This window comes from Arachis hypogaea, chromosome 9, assembly GCF_003086295.3.
Source record: "Arachis hypogaea cultivar Tifrunner chromosome 9, arahy.Tifrunner.gnm2.J5K5, whole genome shotgun sequence".
NCBI lineage: Eukaryota > Viridiplantae > Streptophyta > Magnoliopsida > Fabales > Fabaceae > Arachis > Arachis hypogaea.
Window position 1 is genome coordinate 14,644,164 of NC_092044.1, and position 15,904 is coordinate 14,660,067.

A 15,904-nucleotide genomic window follows, 5' to 3' on the forward strand; every position below is an offset into this window, starting at 1 on the left:
ATAAGAAAATAAAACAAAAATCCTAAGAGACCTAAAAAAAATATGAAGTGCAAAAGTGTTGGGATTAGAAATTCGTCACCCAAAATTGCCAACCAGTCGGACGACCTCCCCACACTTAAAAGTTTGCACCGTCCTCGGTGCACTCAAAGATGAGCAAGGGGATACGGCGATTTTTTGGATTGCTACCTTCAGCTGGTAGATCAACCGGTGCTGCGTGTTCTTAGTCTTGCTTCCGTTTTTTCTTGTGGTGTATTATATCATGAAAAACAAAAATATAACACCATAAGATGAGAAGATATAAAAGCAAGGAAGCATACATTGTTGGAATGAGGTAGATCACTAGAAATGAGTGAGTGAATTAATGTGACATTAAGAAATATTAGGTGTGTGAATTCTAAATTAGGCGCCTTTTAGAACACACATTAGCATAAAAGGGCGATGTCACAAAAGAAGCATGCACATCACTTATCCTAGTGTGCTTGAGATGCTTTAAGTAAACTTGTAAGGTAAAACAAGCATTAAAGAAGCGTGAAAGCATTCAAGTCAAACATATATGGATGCATAGAATCATGAAATACAATGCATTAAGGTAAATGCTCAACATCCATCAAGAAATTGCCCACTCAAAGAGAGAGTTTAAATCACATAGTGGCTAGCTATAACATGCAATTCAAAAGAGTCACAAGCTCGAAGGCAATTTTCATCACTTGGTATTTCCAAAAGGTAAGCATGAAGAACTCAAAACCAAGTAGCAAAATATAACCTCAACAATAGAATCCAACAAAGATTATAAACATAATGATGTTAAGAAAACATCCATTTTCAATACTCAGTAGCAATTAATGGTAAACAAGAATAACAATCCAACACTTATAATGAAAAAGGAAATAAAATGGAAATTAACTAAAACTAACTAATCAACTAACTAACTAACTAATTACTAACTAAAATAAATGGTTATCAATGGTGTTTGAGAGTGTTGGATGAGATGTAGAAGAAGGGGAGAACAAAGGAGGAGGAAAGAAATGGAATGGGGAGAAGAAAAGAAATATGGTGAAAGAAGGAAATCCGCGCGTACGCACGCACGGCGCGCGCGCGTGGGTGGTGGTGCAATGGACACGACGCGTACGCGTACAGAGTGCGTCCGCGTCGATGGGTTATTCCGAGAGTGGCGCGTACGCGGCATGTGCGCGTACGCGTGAAACGGTTTGTGCCTTAGGCCCAATTTCCGCACAGTGCAGGCCTAACTCTCGGGTTTTGGCTGGAAGGTGGAACTTCTTAATCCACGCGTGCACGTCATGTGCACGTGCGCGTGGATTGTCGGAAATGCTGGACGTGCGCGTACGCGCCATGTACGCGTACGCATGGATGGTGCTCTGTTTTTCAAAATTTTTCTATATTTTTGCATCAATCCAAGCATTCCAAACCTCCAAACATCTACCAAAACACCTTAAAACCTTATTTAACATGCTAAACTATCAAATATACTCAAATAACTAAACAAAATATGAAATCAACTAAATTCTACACTATTTACAAAAGAGAAAATGAAAAGATGTTACCATGGTAGGGTGTCTCCCACCTAGCACTTATGTTTATTGTCCTTAAGTTTGACTTATGGGGAGCTCCTCATCAAGGTAGCTTGTGCTTGTATTCATTTTGGAACTCCCACCAATACTTGGTTCTCCATTGTGCCGTAAGATTTCTCATGGATTGAGACAAGTGTTGATGGAGTTCTTCACAAGCTTGGGGCTCCCGAAGTTGATCATCTTTTTCTAATCCGGGATCCCACACTTTATTTTCACACCCATCTTGAAGTTGATCATTATTATTAATCCATCCGGGTGGTAAGCAAGATGAATTCCCGAGGTGATACCAAACTCTCCTTTTAGACACATTCAAGTGAGCACTAGCCCAACCCTTGCATCTAAGCCTTGAGGTATTAACCAAAATGAGCCTTGATTTGCAACGCCATCCACTAAACATTCTTCTCTTACGCTTTATCCCACAAATCATCCTAAGTTGACCATCCGTTTCAAGCAAACTATACTCAAGTGGGACAATGAAACTAATAGAAATGAGTTTTACCCACTCAAGTGAAGGAATAGATGACAACCTAGGCAAAGAAGCTTCCAAAGATCTTGACAAAGCGCACTCAACTTCCGTTCTTCTTTTTCTAAGGACTTCCACCTCTTCACAAGATTTTTGAAATTCAATCCTTTGTTCATCAATTTCATCTAACTCTTCTCCATCACTTAAATCATAAATGGGAGGTTGAGAGAAATCTACCTCCACATCGCTCTCTTCTTCATCGGGGGAAGGTTCTTCAAGTTCAAAGGATTCACCACCATTAGGATTTGATGCTTGATCTTCATCTCCAAGGGAACTCAACTCTTGCTCCATTCCTTTCAAGTCTTCATATGGGATATGCCTTGGAGGTTGTGCACATTCCTCCTCAACATCTACTCCAATCTTCTTGGAGGGGTTTTCTTCAACTCTAGGTTCCCATGGAGGTTCCGCATCTCCTAAGTCTTCAACCACTTCTTCCTTTTCTTCAATAGTCATAGGTTTCTCCAATTGTTCTAACACAAAGTAGCATTCCTCCTTTTCCACCGGTGTTTCCAATCTCTCCTTCATGCTATGCTCTTTATTAGATTCTTCACATATAGCCATGGGAGTTCCTTGAGTGTCTAAAAGTTGGAAAGCTAGCCGGTTTACCACCTCATCCAAGGTGGTCATGAATTGTTGCACATCCCTTGTCATCTCCTCTTGTCCTTGAAGAAGAACACCAATGATTTCATCCATTAGAGGTTGGGGTGGATGGGAGGGTTCATCATATTGGGGGAAGGGCTCATAATAGGAAGGTGGTTCATCATAATTAGGGTGTGGTGATTCAACATTCTCCACTTTTTCTACTTGTTGCACAACATGTTCCATGGTTGCTTGAAATTGATCCAATGCTTCCTTGAGACGATCTCTTGACTCTTGTTCCACTTAGATATCATGATAGGAATCATATGGCTCTTGGATCAATGGACATGAATATTCTTCCATGCGAGGTCGTGGTAGAAGGTAGAATTCATCTTGTGGTTGAAAATTTTCATTTATTGAGGGTGGTTCTTGGAAGTATTGAGGTTGGAATGATGGCGGTTCTATGTGTGGCTCATATGGTTCAAAAGGTGATTGGTATGGTGGATCAAGGTCATATGGAGGTATTTGGTGAAAAGAGGCTTGTGAGTATGGTTGAGCGCTATGTTGAGGATATGATTCATAGGTATATGGTGGTGGTTCTTGAAAATCACAAGGAGATTCACCATAGCCATTTGATTGGTATGCATCATAGAATAGCTCTTCTTCATAGTGCATTGGTGGGGGTTGTTGCCATGAGGATTGATCATAAGCATATGGCTCTTCCCACCCTTGATTATCCCATTCTTGATACACATTCTCATTAAAGTTCCCATTACCTTCAACATAGTTGTAACTACACTCATAGCCAAAGTGAGAATTTTAAAAGAGAAAATAAAATTCAAAAGCTAATAGAAATCAAGAGAAACAAAAATTCTACAACTAGAAAATAAAGCAAAAAGAAAGATATTCACAATATTCACATATATACAATAACCAATAACATAACACCATTACAATTCCCCGGCAACGGCGCCATTTTGATGATTAGATTTTTGATGATTTAGAAGTTCACAAAGGAATTCTCGTTGCAAGTATAGTTCCTAAACCAAACAATAATCTTTTCATACAAAAAGTTGTTTATCACTAAAACAAACCCCTAAATTTATAAACTGAAGTATTGAAACCTCGGGTCATTCTCCCTAGGAATTACAATAAAGTGTCTTGTTATTGGTTGTGAGTTATTTTGGGGTTTTTGATATTTTAGACAAGAAATATAAATGGCAAAGAAAATAAACTAACAACTAACAAAGCTCTTGGCAAGATATGAGAACTAGAAGTCCTATCCTAGTTATCCTCCTCAATTGTGATAACAAATTGTACATTACTCCCACTTAGTTAACCTCTAACCATGGAGGAAAGTCAAGTGGATGAATCAATTTGATTCCTCAAGTCCTAATCAACTCCTAAAGGAAAGACTAGCTTTAGAGCTATTCAAATCAGTTAGCAACTTCTAATTATCAATCAACAAAGGAATTAGATAACTCAAGAGTCACTAATTACTCTACCTAGGCCAAGAGGAACAAAATCTACACTAAAGCTAGAAGAAGCATTTTATCAAACACATAAGAGGCATAGAAGGAAAGCACATGAAATCTAAAACAAGAATAAAATCTAACAACAATTATTGAAAGGAATTAACAACAACAATCAAAAGAAACACATTTATTATGAATTACCTTGATTGAATTGAAAGAGAGTAGAAGAAACAAAAGTAGATCTACAACAAAACACAAGAACAACATAAAAGAGATTACAACAAAATAATGGAAGAAGAATGAATGTAACTACAAGGAATTGAGAAGATAGAAGTAGAATAAGATGAATTAAAATCTAGATCTAAGAACTAAACTTAATCCTAATCCTAATCCTAGAGAGAATGAGAGCTTCTCTCTCTAGAAACTAACTCTAGCTACTTCTAAAATTAAACTATGACTAATGATCAAAAGTGTCTAAAGTATGTTGATTCCCCTTCAATCCTTAGCTTAAATAGCATCAGAAATGAGTTGGATTGGGCCCACAAGGCTTCTAAAATCACTGGCCACGAGTTGCATTAAGTGGATCATGTGCCACCATCGGCGCGTCCGGGTACCGTGCGCGTGTGCACCCTTATGCGCAATGCAACTATGGAAAATTTTATATCGTTTCGAAGCCCTGGATGTTAGCTTTCCAACCCAACTAGAACCGCATCATTTGGACCTCTGTAGCTCAAGTTATGGTCGATTAAGTGCGAAGAGGTCGGCTTAACAGCTTTTGCGATTTCTACATTTCTTCATGAGTTCTCCATTTCTACATGCTTTTCCTTTATTTCCTTGATCCAATCCTTGCCTCCTAAATCTGAAATCACTTAGCAAACATATCAAGGAATCTAATGGAATCAAGGAGAATTAGATTTAGCTATTTTAAGTCCTAAAAAGCATGTTTTCACTCTTAAGCACAATTAAGGGAGAAGTTATAAAACCATGCTATTTCATTGAATAAATGTGGGCAAAAGGTGATAAAATCGCCTAAATTCAACATAAGATAAACCCTATAAATGGAGTTTATCAGGGATGCACGGTAAAAGGACAGTCTAATGGTTAGCTACCAGGACTTGTCGGGTTAGCTATATAACCGACAGATGATATCATCAGCCACTAGGACAGGCATGCATCATATGCATCTATGTGACATTGTTTGGATGTGCATATTGTACTTGGTTTGCCTTTGTGATTACTTGTGATTAACTGCTAATTATTCTACTTGCTGTAACTGTTGTTTGTGCTTGAACCTTCCTACTTGTGTTTGCAATTGAAACTCTATTGGATTGTGGTGGATTGGCTGCTGATGGATTGTTTGAGCCTAGGGCCGTGGTTGAAATGAGATGTACCGATAGTTGGTTTCGGTTTTGTGTTTTTGGTTTGGAAAAGTATGAAAGGCTAATTTGGTTCAGCATTGATAAACCCTTTTAAAGGCTTTTGAATCTTGTTTTAAATGAATAGTTTCCTCTTTCAGAAAAGATTTCAGATTTCTCTTTTATTGTAAACCGTTGTTTTTGAAAAGAGGCATAAGACAGTTATTAATCACTGGTATGGTTTACCTTCACGTATCTTATTAAAGTAATTCCCAAAATCCCTCTACTGATAACTCTTTCGAGGATGATGTTCTCACCCCCCTACAATTTTCCCCTTTCATCAGGATATGGACGCTGAAGTCACGAAGAGTTTATTTAGTTGTTGTTGAGATGCTCTGTATTGCTTTAGTTATTTTTTTCCCTCGCCTTTATCTATATATATTCAGTAAGAGGGATAGGATATTGTATTAGATAATACTTGTAATATTATTTATGTATATATAAGTATATGTGTATGTACTCTTTGTGAGTTGTTGTAAGTCTATTGTATGTATGGATGTACGTTACATAGAAAAAGTATTTTTGGATCGGTATTGCGGTTTAAAGTTTTAAACAGGCTCATATTTTAGTATTAAATAGTATAAGAGTTGTCGTAATGTCTGAGCTATCAGGGTTGCGCAACCGGAAGTGGGAGCTTTGATAGTTAGGGTGTTACATTATGGTATCAGAGCGGTCCTTCCTATAGAGCCTGAGGAATGGACTGACTATGCTTTAATTGCATACTTTGAGCGTTTGTCATCTATTAGGTCTTGTCGGATGACGAGAGTTAGAGCTTTATGCACATGATAGTCTATTGATTAACGTTGTTAGTCTTGCATTGCATAATTCTTGGTATTAAGTTTGGCCGACTTAATACTAGCGAATTGTGTATATGAAAGCACTAATAGGTTATCATAGATAATATACGAGTTTTAAGTAAAGCAAATCGCGGGTTTTGGGAACGTTGGAATCTATTTCTCGAGGCTATTCAGTTGTGTGTCTTGAATTCTATTCGAGTCGACTTGTTCTTTCATAGCCCAGTTTGAAGTTTTTGTTTGCTAATCCTCTTGAAAAGTAGTTTGATACTTCAACTCTATTTTTCTATTCATATGTATTTTTGTTTGATTCTAATTGCATATGCTTGTTTGAAATCCTTGTTGTATCTATATTTCTCTGTTTGAGTTCTTTTTGATTCACGTATCCTTTGATATAGCTTTGAACTTGTCATAATGCGCTGTGCCTTTTTAACTCCGGATTCCGAGTTCATTTTTAGAGAAATTGTTGATTCAGTTTTTCTTTTATTTGACATTGATTACAGCCAGTTTTGAGATTTTTATAAAAATCTGCTGATGATTAGATATGTACTTATCTATGTATGAAACTTTGAAGATTACTCATACAGTTTAACAACTATTTATTTCTAATACCTCACCTGTGCTTTTACTGGTTTATGGAATTGAACTTACTTAAAATACAATTTGACTTTCTAGTGATTCTACTATAGTTCCAATGCACATCTTTATTTGATTATGTATTTGGGTATTTTTCAAAATTCTGGAAAGGAAGGATTTTTCACTTTTATCCCGGTTGAGTTCGTTTGATAAACTTTACCTAATTTATTTTTTATTTGAGTTTGATTTAGCATACCACATTGTTTATGCCATTGTTATTCTTTTGAGAATGTTGGACTCATAGCTTTCTTCTTATGAACGGACTAAATTCTCTCTTAAGCCTTCCATCTCCATGAATGTTATACTTGACTTTGTTTTTAAATAATCTTTTACATCTTGTGAACATTACCATTAATCTTGGTTTTTCCTTCTCTTGTGAATCTCATTCTTATGTGAGTCAGCTTGATTCATTTTAAATTAATGCATCATTTATCCTCTCATTGTCTCTATCAGAGTTCTTAGTCCAAGATCTATCTTTGAGAAATTACTAATGATTGATTGGTCTTTCCTATGACTTTTGTATTCTTTTGGATCAATTGAAAGCTTGTTTGATGTCTCATGCCTAGCGGATCTTATTGAACTACCTTGATTTAATATCCTTTCTTGTATGGCTTGACTCCTTTTCAAGTACATCCTAATCTTCTTGAATATCCTATTGAGATGGTGATTTCAAGTATACTTTTGGGGTCTTGTTTTGAATTTTATAAAGCAGTTTGAATTCTCTTTGAAGAAGTTCTAAATCGAACTTATTTTTTAGTTGCTTGGTTATAATTGAAACCATTGTTCAAATTTTGGTAAAATTGTTTTAAAGTTGACATACGCTATTTTAAATGAAGTTTTGAAAAACTTCCTTGTTTAGTAGAAACTTGTCTGTATGTAACGCACTACTTATTTCCTTTACCAAATTATAAGCAGACTTTTACCTCGGATTTTCTTTCCTAAATAGATTTTAACTCTCTCTTTCATCCTTGTTATAATGTTAGAAACGCTTGTTTGAATATGAACTTTGAGAATCTTTGAACAGGCAATTGATTTTCTCCCGAGTTTTATGAACTGCTTTTGGTTAAGTTGTGCACCTAACTACCCTTCTGAAATATTTAAGGAAATATTTTAGCCCTTAGCCAAACCTGTGTGCACTTTGTTTTTTAGAATTCTACGTAATCTACTTCAACATGAAATTGTATTAAAGCAAAGCCACGTTTATGCTTTTGTTACTCTCTTGAAGAAAGTTGTTACTTAAACTTTCTTTTAGACTGCGAAGTGGTTTTTTCACAAGTTTTCGGTTCCTTTATGAACAATGTATTAGGAAGTATTTTTAATCGTGCTCTTGAGTTATGTGAGCTTTGCCTTGGGTTTGAAATATTCTCTTCTGTAAACCTCATACTTCTTCGACTCAGCTTGAATTTGTTTCAAACTAATGCGTTGATTTTCTTTTTATTGGTCCTGTTGGATTCCTTTGATCCAAGGGTTATCTTTGAAGTTGTCAATTGATTTATTTCTAGCAAACTTCATTGCTTGAGCATCTTTGTTTACCTGGATTGTGTGCATTCTCTCGAATCTATGAGTATTATCCTTGACAATTGTCTCTCCTTTCTAAGATCTTGCATTCTTCTGAGTAGACTTGAGAATTATTTTGATGTCACGTGCGATCTGTAGACGTAGTAATGCGATGCGTTGGTTCTTCAAGACGTGATATGTGTATATAGAAGGTGAAGCGATAGGTGTACAACGTTACGAGTTGCGGGTGTTTTGTTCCTTGCGAATGGGTTTGCAGGTGTTAGGCTTGTGATTGGATATGGGGATTGTAAAGTGCTTGATGGAGTTGGAAAGTTGAAGCTTTGAGAATGATATGAGATTAGTGTGCAGGTGTTAAGCACGTCGTTTTAACTCCATCCTGTTTTATAGCCTTCGATGCCTTGCTTTACTATTGCATGTTTGAACCATGTCATCTTTTGCCTTGAACCTACCTTGTAATGTTTGCTTGGCAATCACACTCCTACCTTTGTATCCTTATGCACACGACAATTCAAGTATTTGAAAACCGTATATATGTTTATATGTTGAGATATTTTTTCTTCTTCTTTAAATGTGTTCAAGAGTGAACTGTTATGAAATTTCTTTTGTTCTGTATCAATTTTCGAGGACAAAAATTTTTACAAGGTGTGTAGAATGTAAGACCCAGAACTTTTGAAAAAGGGCTATTGATGACCGGATATTTTATACGCTTTTTGGGGGTAATTTCATGTAGATTTTAGTATGTTTTAATTAGTCTTTAGTAAAATATTATTAGTTTTTAGGCAAAAATTATATTTCTGGACTTTAATACGAGTTTTTGTGTTTTTCTGTGATTTCAGGTATTTTTTGGCTGAAATTGAGAGAGCTGAGCAAAAATCTGAGTCAGGCTGAAATTGAATGAGTATCTCTTAGATTCCTTAATCAGAATCTTCGTGGTATAAGCTGGAATTGATGGCGGCATTCATGAGAATCCAAAAAGTCTAAAACCTTGTCTGTGGTATTCCGAGTAGGATTCTGGGATTGGATGACTGTGACGAGCTTCAAACTCGCGAGTGTTGGGCGTGATGACAAACGCAAAAGAATCAAGGGATTCTATTCCGACATGATCAAGAACCAATAGCTGATTAGCCGTGCTGTGACAGAGCATTTGGACCATTTTCACTGAGAGGATGGGAAGTAGCCATTGACAACGGTGACACCCTACATATAGCTTGCCATGGAAGGAGCCTTGCGTGTGGGAAGAGGATTACAAGAGAAAAGCTGAAACAAAGCAGACAAAGCATCTCCAAAACTCCAACATATTCTCCATTATTAAAGTAACAATTATCTATTTCACGCTCTTTTATTTTCTAATAATTCAAACTGATAATTATAATTGATATCCTGACTAAGAATAATAAAATAAACATAGCTTACTTTAAACCAACAATCTCCGTGGGATCGAACCTTACTCACGTAAGGTATTACTTGGACGACCCAGTGCACTTGGTGGTTAGTGGTACGAAATCATAAGAAATCTTGATTTTGATAATTGAGACAAAAATTTCGTGCACCAGCTATCATGAGCTATTTTCAAATTCAGTATTCCTGATGTTTTAATTTCAGAAATTTCTTTATTAAAGAAAATTAAAGCAAGTTTCGACTTAATTGAATTTGAAATAAATTGAGATTATTATCCGATTTTACAATTATTGGATTATTTTCTATATTGAAATTATAAGTTGGTAGTTATGAAATAATAATAATTTTATATGATTTGGATTAAATAATTAATATTTTAAAATATTAATACTGCTGTTTTGAAAAATAAAGGATTTAATTATATTATTTTTAATTATTGGATTTGAACATTTTATTGAAAATAATTCGTAAAATTGATGAGCAAATAGTATTTTCTATATACAATTAGTGTTGAATTTAATTTGGGTTTCAATTATTATATTATTCCCAATCTTATTTGAAATTACTGAATTACCCCTAACCCTAATTTTCAAAATAATGAAACCCTAACCCAGTGACCCATTACCCGACCCGGTTCCCTTTCACCCACACTCAGCTCCCGAACCCAGCCGCCATACTCTACCTGTTTTCCTTCCTCCTTTCATTCACGCCACACACGGTTTCCTTTCTTTTTCCATGAAAGAAAGAAAAGAGGAGCAAAAAGTGGGAGAAGAGAAACGGGAAGGAGAGGAGAGGGGGAGGACGGCGCCGGTGGGCGTCACTGCCGCCGCGCCGTCGCGTCGTGCAGGGACGAGAGAAGTGAGATCCGAGAATGAGACAAGGATCTGCGCCGATGGCACTGGGATTTTCCGCCACCTTTTGATGCCGCCGAGGGTAGGAGGGTCAGAACCACCACAAGGAGCCCGTCGATGTCATCCTCGCAAGTCACCATTCTCGAGCTACAGCACCATGGAGTCAGCCTCATCGCGCCGCTGCGGCTGCCCGGGCTATCGTCATCGCCGCTGGTCCATCGAGAGTCGCCGTCGAGGCTGAGACACAGAGGGAGAAGGTACGCGAGTGAGAATGGTTATGTATCGATGCTTGCGTGACGTGCTCGGAGTTCACGGTTGCTTCGTTTTGTTAGTTCAGTAAGTATTTATGTTTCGAAAAGTCTCGCGTTAGTATTCTGTGTGTTTGGTTAAGGAATATGAGTTTTGATAACGTGGGGTCGAGTCTTGATTATTATATGTTGCGATTAGAGTTGCTGTGGTTACTGCAAAAGTGAGCGAAGCTGTTATTCAAGCTGCCGGTAATTTTGGGTTATGAGAGGAGGTTCCTATGACGCGTTTGGGTTTTGCTTTTGCGTATTGAGGTAGGGGCGCTTTCCGCAAACTATATTATTATATTGGAATTATTACATATGGATACTGATATGAGGCAATGTCTTTGGTGATTGTATCACCCTTATGTATTGTTTGATTGTCTCGAACGATTATGAATGATTGTTTGGTTGGATTATTGTGCGGCTTTGTGAAACTGAATGTTTTTCAAGTTGATTCTTTTAAAGATTTGAGATCGAGTTCAATCCGTTAGGAATTGATTTGAGTTGAGTTAATTTTCTTGATAATGTGAAAAAGAGAATACACTTTTGGATTCAGCCTAGTTTACTTTAATTGACTTGGTTTTGATAAATGATTTGTTGCTGAACCGTTTCTTTAAAGCTTTGGGAATGAGTTTAATTGGTTCATAATGATTTGATTTCGAAACGGTTTCTTTGAGATATGCAAGTGAGGTGACTGTGGATTTAGCTTGATTTTGAATTGATTTTTGGATTTTGGACTGTTGAAAGGGATTGAGGAACGGTTTAGTTGGGACCTGAACCGGGTGGCAAAAGTCCAAGTTTTAGGAGAGGTGCTGCCGAAATTTCTATAACAATCCTAGACTTGTTTGAAAAGTTATTTAAAAAGGTTTGGATTTGAGAAATTGTATTATTTGATTTATTAAGAGAATATTTATGTTTTCGAGCTTAATTTATTTAAGTGAACTTTATGCCTTGAGTTTGACTTATTTAGAAATGAACTATTTTATCATTTAAATTACTGAAGGAAAGAATGATGCTCTAATATTGATTTCAATATAAAAAGGAGCTTTTAGTGATTTTAAAGGAAACTAGACTTTTGATTGAATAATCAAGTTTGAGGCATTTTGGAAGAGGTTAGAAAAATGGGTTTCAAGAGGAAATTTGAAAGTGGTTTGATTCAAATGAACTGGTTCCGTTTCAAGTGAATTGGTTTTGGACCGGGTTGAAACTTGTGATTTTGTATGATTCGGTGTCAGAATAGATTTAGTTTTATTTACTTGAACTGAGAATCTATGATTTTAAGAGTTTCAATGAATTTTAAGGAATTGATATAGGTTGACCTTCACTAAAGACTTGGGACTCTGTCGAGGAACTTTTGTTATAAAATTTCGTTGCTGGATAGGTGATTTTGAATATTTTAAAATAAATCTTTAACTTGCCATGGTTATGAAAGTTTTAGGAAAGAAGATGCCGATAGTGGTATTGTTTTTTTTTTTAAATGGAACTCACCTTGAGAAAAAGGGGCTTGTGAAATGGGAACTTTAAAGCCAAGGCTGAAAAGATTTGAAATTTGATTTCAAAGTGAAATGAATTGAGAAAAAGTGATTTATGACTTAAATGCCAATTTTATGAATTTGATGATGTTTTGAATGGTGGAAGTGCTATTTTGTTATGAGCCGGAATGGCTGTGTATGATAATGAATCATGGCTGATTGCGAAATATGTTATAAACCGGATGACTGACTATGAATTGTGAATTTAAGTCAGATGGCTGAAATGAATGTTGAATCATGGCTGAGAATGAATGCATATATGCTGAAATATTGATAATTGTGATTTGCACTTCCACTATCGGAGACACGAGTTTCCCTGGAAAAAAGCAGTGGCTAGCCACCACGTGCTCCAGGTGGATACTCAAGACTCTGCTGACCCTATGTCGTAAGTGTGGCCAGGTACTGTGAAAGTCCCGGATGAGCTCGCCCCCATGAATATACACCAGTGAGAGTGTTGGATATGGATTATGATTATGATCATGATGATGATCGAGAATAACTCGAGTTGGGGATGCACAATAGAGGGACAGTCCAGGGGTTAGCTACCAGGACTTGTCTGGTTGGCTATATAACTGACAGATGATATCATCAGCCACTAGGACAGGCATGCATCATATGCATCTATGTGACATTGTTTGGGTGTGCATATTGTACTTGGTTTGTGGTGCGCGAAATTGTGAACAATACTTTTCACAACTCTCATAATCCCCGGTCATGAACCCCAAAAACTTGGTGTTCAATACCATGGCATTACACAACTTCGCACAACTAACCAGCAAGTGCACTGGGTCGTCCAAGTAATAAACCTTACGCGAGTAAGGGTCGATCCCACGGAGATTGTTAGTATGAAGCAAGCTATGGTCATCTTGTAAATCTTAGTCAGGCAAACTCAAATGGATATGGTGATGAACGAAAATAAACAATAAGATAAAGATAGAGGTACTTATGTAATTCATTGGTAGGAACTTCAGATAAGCGCATGAAGATGCCTTCCCTTCCGTCTCTCTGCTTTCCTACTGTCTTCATCCAATCCTTCTTACTCCTTTCCATCGCAAGCTCCTGTAGGGTTTCACCGTTGTCAGTGGCTACCTCCCATCCTCTCAGTGAAAACGTTGCCTATGCTCTGTCACAGCATGGGTAATCATCTGTCGGTTCTCGGTCAGGCCAGAATAGAATCCATCGATTCTTTTGCGTCTGTCACTAACGCCCCGCTTGCTAGGAGTTTGAAGCACGTCACAGTCATTCAATCATTGAATCCTACTCAGAATACCACAGACAAAGTTAGACCTTCCGGATTCTCTTGAATGCCGCCATCAGTTCTAGCCTATACCACGAAGACTCTGATCTCACGGAATGGTTGGCTCGGTTGTCAGGCGAGCACTCGGTTGTCAGGCAATCAACCATGCATCGTGCAATCAGGAATCCAAGAGATATTCACCAAATCGAATGTAGAACGGAGGTGGTTGTCAGTCACACGTTCATAGGTGAGAATGATGATGAGTGTCACGGATCATCACATTCATCAAGTTGAAGAACAAGTGATATCTTAGAACAAGAACAAGCGGAATTGAATGGAAGAACAATAGTAATTGCATTAATACTCGAGGTACAGCAGAGCTCCACACCTTAATCTATGGTGTGTAGAAACTCCACCGTTGAAAATACATAAGAACAAGGTCTAGGCATGGCCGAATGGCCAGCCTCCCAATGATCTAAGATAGCATAAAAATGAAGATAGCTACCAAAGTCTACAAATACAATAGTAAAAGGTCCTACTTATAGAGAACTAGTAGCCTAAGGTTTACAGAAATGAGTAAATGACATAAAAATCTACTTCCGGGCCCACTTGGTGTGTGCTTGGGCTGAGCAATGAAGCATTTTCGTGTAGAGACTCTTCTTGGAGTTAAACGCCAGCTTTAGTGCCAGTTTGGGCGTTTAACTCCCATTTGGGTGCCAGTTCCGGCGTTTAACGCTAGAAATCTTGAAGGTGACTTTGAACGCCGGTTTGGGCCATCAAATCTTGGGCAAAGTATGAACTATCATATATTGCTGGAAAGCCCAGGATGTCTACTTTCCAACGCCGTTGAGAGCGCGCCAATTGGGCTTCTGTAGCTCCAGAAAATCCGCTTCGAGTGCAGGGAGGTCAGAATCCAACAGCATCTGCAGTCCTTTTCAGTCTCTGAATCAGATTTTTGCTCAGGTCCCTCAATTTCAGCCAGAAAATACCTGAAATCACAGAAAAACACACAAACTCATAGTAAAGTCCAGAAAAGTGAATTTTAACTAAAAACTACTAAAAATATACTAAAAACTAACTAGATCATACTAAAAACATACTAAAAATAATGCCAAAAAGCGTACAAATTATCCGCTCATCACAACACCAAACTTAAATTGTTGCTTGTCCTCAAGCAATTGAAAATCAAATAAGATAAAAAGAAGAGAATATGCAATGAATTCCAAAAACATCTATGAAGATCAGTATTAATTAGATGAGCGGGGCTTTTAGCTTTTTGCCTCTGAATAGTTTTGGCATCTCACTCTATCCTTTGAAATTCAGAATGATTGGCTTCTTTAGGAACTTAGAATCCAGATAGTGTTATTGATTCTCTTAGTTAAGTATGATGATTGTTGAACATAGCTACTTATTGAGTCTTGGCCGTGGCCCAAAGCACTCTGTCTTCCAGTATTACCACCGGATACATACATGCCACAGACACATAATTGGGTGAACCTTTTCAGATTGTGATTCAGCTTTGCTAGAGTCCCCAATTAGAGGTGTCCAGGGTTCTTAAGCACACTCTTTTTGCCTTGGATCACAACTTTATTTCTTTCTTTTTTTCTCTTTCTTTTTTTTTCGTTTTCTTTTCTTTTTTTTTTTTTTTTGCTTTTTCTTGCTTCAAGAATCATTGTAATGATTTTTCAGATCCTCAGTAACATGTCTCCTTTTTCATCATTCTTTCAAGAGCCAACATTCATGAACCACAAATTCAAGATACATATGCACTGTTTAAGCATACATTCAGAAAACAAAAATATTGCCACCACATCAAAATAATTAAACTGTTATAAAATTCAAAATTCATGCAATTCTTTCCTTTTCAATTTAAGCACGTTTTTATTCAAGAAAGGTGATGGATTCATAGGACATTCATAACTTTAAGGCATAGACACTAAGACACTAATGATCACAAGACACAAACACAGATAAACATAAGCATGAAATTCGAAAAACAGAAGAATAAAGAACAAGGAAATCAAGGAACGGGTCCACCTTAGTGATGGCGGCTCTTTCTTCCTCTTG